This window comes from Heterocephalus glaber, unplaced genomic scaffold (assembly GCF_053883595.1).
Source record: "Heterocephalus glaber isolate CG9 unplaced genomic scaffold, H.glaber_assembly_v1.0 deba00000281, whole genome shotgun sequence".
Classification (NCBI taxonomy): domain Eukaryota; kingdom Metazoa; phylum Chordata; class Mammalia; order Rodentia; family Bathyergidae; genus Heterocephalus; species Heterocephalus glaber.
In genome coordinates, this window is record NW_028258139.1 from 6,603,890 (window position 1) to 6,609,930 (window position 6,041).

The 6,041-nt window shown below is 38.9% G+C and overlaps 1 protein-coding gene across 1 annotated transcript in view; it reads left to right on the forward strand.

Annotated features, from left to right (window-relative positions):
* Clxn (calaxin) overlaps nucleotides 1-5,568 on the forward strand; it is a 55,387-nt gene extending 49,819 nt beyond the window's left edge. Inside the window, exon 8 of the transcript XR_015440704.1 lies at nucleotides 2,882-5,568. The gene's annotated coding sequence lies outside the window, so the exon portion shown is untranslated. The remainder of the gene's footprint in view (nucleotides 1-2,881) is intronic.
* Nucleotides 5,569-6,041: the final 473 nt, after the last annotated feature.

Genomic DNA, 6,041 nt, shown 5'->3' on the forward strand with positions numbered 1-6,041 from the left:
TTAAATCAGCCAAAATTCTAGAGAAGCAGCTAAAAGAATAGGCAGTCTGCTGGCAAGAATGAAATCAAATTTACTTGCCTTTTATTTCTTCACTTTTGCTCTTCACAGACTTATAAAACATGTAGGTAGAAGGCTCCAAGTTGGAAAACATACTATGCTGCTCTTAAAATGATAAAAAAAATGGCTTCTTTATGTACTATATTAATAATGAAGATTTTAATTACTTTTCTCATGATGCAGATGATGGTGGTAACTAATTAGTATTGTGCATAATTTTAGAACAGGAGGCAGATTTCCACATCTGTGAGTAGAAAATAGGTCTATGTACACACTCTGCGAGAAGATAATGCCTCTTATGTATTTAAGAAAGCCAAGTGGCTATTGACTCAGAAAAAATAAATGGTATAGAAGTGTCCTAGTCAACGACTATCACTTTAACATATAATACGTCAGATGCATAAACACAAGCAAAACAAGTGATAGTATTGAACATAAGCCCATAAATGTAAAGATCCCAAGGAAAGTTTCATAGTTTGAATATTTTAAGTACATTAATAACCTACTAATGATAAACACCATAATGAAAGAAAGTTTAGGATAAATTAAACCTTATTGATGATGTTATTATATGTTTGTATTCATTCTATAAGATTTTAAGGTTAAGTCTCTCATGGATTCCTATGTCACATACCCTAAGACTGCCCCCATATAATGATAATGTCATGTCGACACAAGACACCACTGTATCTTTTGATAAACATTCCATACCCATCACATATTGAATTGCACTTGTCTATGCAAGCTTTTTCCAATATTGATCTGTTTTATTATCTTTTTCAGAACTTTATATTTGGTATTAAAGATAGTCCTTTTAAATAAAATAGTATGAGATGTTGAAACTGTGGATATTTTTCACTGTTTAAGGTACTTTGTTGGCAATTTCATTTTGTGCCTAAAGTGTGAGGGAAACAAAAATTTATTTTCATGACATTCCCCCACCAAGCTAAATTTATTTTAGATCACACACATTAGTAACTTGAGTATCTCCATTTTAAACTTGCCCAGTGCTGCCAAATCAGGGTGTCAAAGGGGAATATTTACCACAAGCCATTTCCTATTTCATTGTTAATTGCCAAAGGCCACCTTCTGGCCACTGGCCATTCAGCAAAGGGGGAAAACCAACAGAGCACCATGTCTGTTCCCGTCCCAGACGGTGGATGTTTCCAGCCCTAATAGAGGAGCAGTGGCGTTGTGGGAAGTGTCATACTCTATTTCTGTAGCAAACAACTCCAGTGGAAGGAAGTGAGCCCCTCAGATTGGCTTCCGCTCTCAGCCAACAGGTACTTGGCCATCTTTCAAGTTTTATGATTTTTGCAACAAAATGTGTGTCATTCCATTTTTAATAACCCAACAATGGTTATATCTTCAAATTACTAAACAGTTGTAATCTCCTTTGTGACTTTAATACAAAAAAAACACATTTATTGTTCTGGAAAAATATTTAATCAAAAACATTAAAATTCCAGCACTGGAATGGACTTCAACAAGGCCACCTTATAAAGACAAATCATGGCACATTTTTGTTTTTAATTTCCAACATGAAAGACTCTTTGGGATTTTTTAAATATTTTCTTTTTCTTTCTTTCTTTCTTTCTTTCTTTCTTTCTTTCTTTCTTTCTTTCCTTCTTTCTTCTCCTTTTTTCTCTAGGAATGGAAGCCATGGCCTTGTGAATGCCAGGCAAGAGTTCTACCACTGAGCTACACTCCCAGCCCTTGTTTCAGTTGTTGAGCAGTTCTGTTTCTTTTTGTCTGCTTTCTGTGAAATTATAAGTACTTCGTCATCCATTTATTTGAAAACAAACAGCATTTTCCTCTTCTGGTCAAAACAGCTGCAATTAGCTCAATTCACATCCAATTCCAGTATTCAAATAACCTTATGATGTCCTCTTTTAATTTTCTCTAGTTTTTATATATAACTCAAAAATTTTAAGATTAATACTGAAATCTTATTTTAGAGTGGATTTAACATGTTAGGTAGAGATTTTATTGGGAGGAATATATTTAATTATAGTATTACAAAGGGTCAGACATCAAAGGAAATGTGTTTTCAATTATTATACTATGTCATGGTTGACTAGTGATTTAAAATTGTATTTCTTATTCAACAAACCTTATTGAGCACATAGTATACGCTAAGCACCAGTTTGGGCAAAAAAATTAATATAACACAGCCCCTACCCAGAAAAAGGCTCACTTTTCTCATAAATTTAGGAAATCAATATAAAGTTTCCTCCTCTTCCAAAAAACAGTTCTATAAAAAGATAGCCATTATTAGCTATTACTAATATTATTCTATATCATTAACATTAAACAGGTTGAACAACATTGCTCTGAAATTCTGAAATGCAAAATGCGCCATACTCTGAAACTTTTTAAGCACCAACATGATGTTCCAAGTGGAAAATTCTATACCTGTCTTCATGTGACATGTCACAGTGAAAACAAACACACTAGAAATGTTGTAAAAAATTAAAGTGTGGCTATGTATATAAGGTGTATATGAAACAAAAATGAATTTTAAGTTTAGAATTGAGTCCCAACCCCAAGATACCTCATTATATATGTGCAAAGATTTTAAATCTAAAAGATTTCAAAATCCAAAACACCTCTGTTCCAGATATTTTGGAGAAGGGATACTCAACCTGTATCACATTCATGGTGTAAGACAACATTTTAATATTCAGTTCTTAACTAACTCAGAGAAGCAATTTAAATTTTATATCTGAAAATTAAGATGTTTATTTTATAATTTTATATAACAGAGTGTAGCCTGTTTTTCCTAGCAATGTACCTGAACCCACAAAGATTTTCTCTTCCTTAGGTCCAAGGAAAGGAAAAAGGAAACTCATGGCTCCTGCTGGTTTTCTTCACTAGACTGTTGGGCCACACCAGTGTTCACAGCTCAGACCCTCTGATGCCCCTTGCAGGAGTGTTCCAGGAGAGGGACACGAGCCTGTGGACTCCCACGGCATGAACGTCCCAGCCAGGCTGCCAGGATGACCCTGCTCTTCCTGACCTCCTCGCCCCTCTGTGGGGTGAGTGTGAGTACAGAGTACTAAGGGACACAGGATCAGTTCTTGAGAGGATGAGAGCCAGGCATAGATCATCCCTGCAAGAATTTAGGGTTACGTAGGGTCCATGTGCTATAGCAAAATGTGACTGTACCATGGAGTGGAACTAATATTTCCTTATTAAAGGACTACACAGTGAGACACTGGTGCCCCAAGGCCACTCTAGCTTCCCTGCTCATTTATGGGAAAAGTGGATGGAGGTGTCCAGCCCCAGTTTCAACGGTGCTATATGAAATCCTGAAGCCTGTCCCTTCTAGTGGTGAAATTATTACTCAGGCTCATCTACACAGGCATAACTACTAAAACTTTGCCCAGTGAGGAATTACCTCACCTACCCCTAACTGAACTGTTCACATGAAAAATAAAATAAAAGCCAGTCTTAAGTGGATCTCCCACACTATTGATGGCCTGAGGTGCTGGGGCTCGTTAGGATTAGGGCCTGGAAAAATAAATAGTGACTGAAGTTAAGTCATTTTGATTAGCAGCTTCAGTAAAAGAAACAATAATTGGCTTGGGAATTATTTGAAGGCTATATGAATCTTTTGGCTCAGGAAAGGAAATATATATGCTCTGTGACTGCTCTGTTGAGCAGAATACATCCAATACCTTAACGTGGGAGGAGACTATTGTATGCAAGGAACTAATATAAAGTTCCTTTGCAAGACATGTGCTCGAAATAAAAGATTTCAGATGTCCCTCCAGAAGAGAAACTCACTAAGAATGGGAAACAGATTTCTCATGAAATTATTAATTGCAAAACAAATACAGAAAGGACACTTTCTGCATGTCCTCCAAACAGTGCCAATGGTTCAGGGTTTGCATACAATCAGGTATCCTTAAAGGCCAGGTCACAGAAGTATGGGAGAAAACCATATGGGAGTTGTGAAGACCAGAGACCCTATAAGCTCCTAGCCAGGTGACATCTTCTTGTCTCCTTCTGCTGTTTTTGCTTGTTATGAAGAGTTAAAATTCTGCTGCCTATGGGTCCTTGGCACCATGCATGAACCTGGAGAACATTAGACTGAGTGAAATAGATAGAACTCAGGCAGAGAGACAATTACTGCCTGTTGTCACCATATGTCAACGTTTCAAAAGTCAACTCAGAAGTACACCATAGAATAGTCGTTACCAGGGTGAGGAAGGGAGTTGGGGAGGGATGAATGGAAGGGGATGGACAATGGGTACATAGGTACAATCAGGCAGGAAGAATAACTTAAACTGTTCTAGAGCACAGTAGGATAGTTATAGTTGACCACATTGATTGAATATTTCAAAATAGCTAGAAGAGAGGTTGTTGGATGTTTCCAACACAAAGATATAATAAACAGTGGAGGTGACAAATATGTTTGATCTGATTGTGATACATTGCATGTATGTACTGAAATATCACACTTGCCTCCTAAATATGTACCATTACTACGTATCCATTAAAATGGTTTTTAAACTTCCTTTTTGTGGTACTTTGTACTGAACCCAGGTCCTTTTACATTGAGCTACATCCCCAGCCCTTTATTTTTGTTTTTAATTTTGAGACAGGGTTTTGCTAAGTTGCCCAGATGGGACTGGAGTTTGCATTTCTTGTCTTAACTGTTTAACTGTACCCCTGTACCCTGTAATCCCTCCTAGCGTACTGGGCTTGCAGGCATATCTCCCCTACACCTGTCCAAAAAAAACTGTAATGATGATGACAAGGGGCAAAGTCGAGTAAGAAGGGAAAAGAGAAGGGTCAGGACAGTGGAAAGAAGTGGAGGGGAGGAACTGACCAGCCATCTGAGACCACCACAGATTGTCCACTTCTCTCCAAAACAAAACCAAAACACACAGGGGTTCAATAACTCATAGCTGCAAGCATTGTGTTTAACTGCATTGAAGTGTGTTTCATCGCATTCAGTATCTTTTAAAACAACTTAGGTTATTCACCTATCACTCCCTATCCCATAAGGAAAAGGTATTTGACTCCTGATTGACTTTGAGTTTCCCATTCCATCATGCCACTGAGAGAAAGCTGTGTTTGGTACTAAACTGAATCTCCAACCTTTAATCCATATTTCCTAGGATCTCAGCAAAGCCAAGGCAACAACAAGAAAGTCTGGAAATCCAAGCTCTGTTGGGACACTCAGCCAGTTTCACTTTTTTGTCTTGTGTGTGTGTGTGTGTGTGTGTGTGTGTGTGTTAGGTGTGTGTGTATTGATGTATGTATTTTACCAGGGGTTGAACCCAAGGGCTTTGAACTGAGCTACATTCTCAGCCTTTTGGCCTTTAGGGTTTTTTGTTTTTATTTTGAGACAGAATCTTGCTAAGTGGCTAAATTGCCCAGGCTGGGTTAAACTTTGACTCCTCCTGCCTCAGTCTCCCAGAATGCGGGGACATTGCAGGCATCTGCCAACAAGCCCAGCTTCTTACATTTTAATACTAGGAGCTTAGTGAAGATGGAAGTGTCGGTTTTAACAGTGACTATTTTTCTTTCTTTAAGAAAGGGCTTTAAATTAATTTACAGTATGTCACTTAAGTTCAGGATTTTATAAAATGGAATAAATAGGAATGATGATAGCTAATACTCTTCCTTCTAACAAAGATTCATTCTGGAGACGCTGAATCAGCCCGCTGCAGACAGGCAGGTCTGCTCACGCCCACTGAGGTCCCGAGTCGCGCGGAAGACGCTGAATAACCCCGCTGCAGACAGGCAGCCACCTGGTTCCACACTGCAAAGACGCAGAGGACACCAGATCACCAAGGTACTGAGTCCTGCTGCTCCCAGCCCAGAGGTAGGGGCTTCTGAGCCACAGTCCCACTGCTCCTGGTCCAGAAGAAGGGGCTTCCTGGTCACCATTCCACCAGCGGCTCCCAGCCCAGAGGAAAGGGCTTTTGGGCTACCTTCTGTCCCACTGCTCCTGGCCCAGAGGAAGGGGC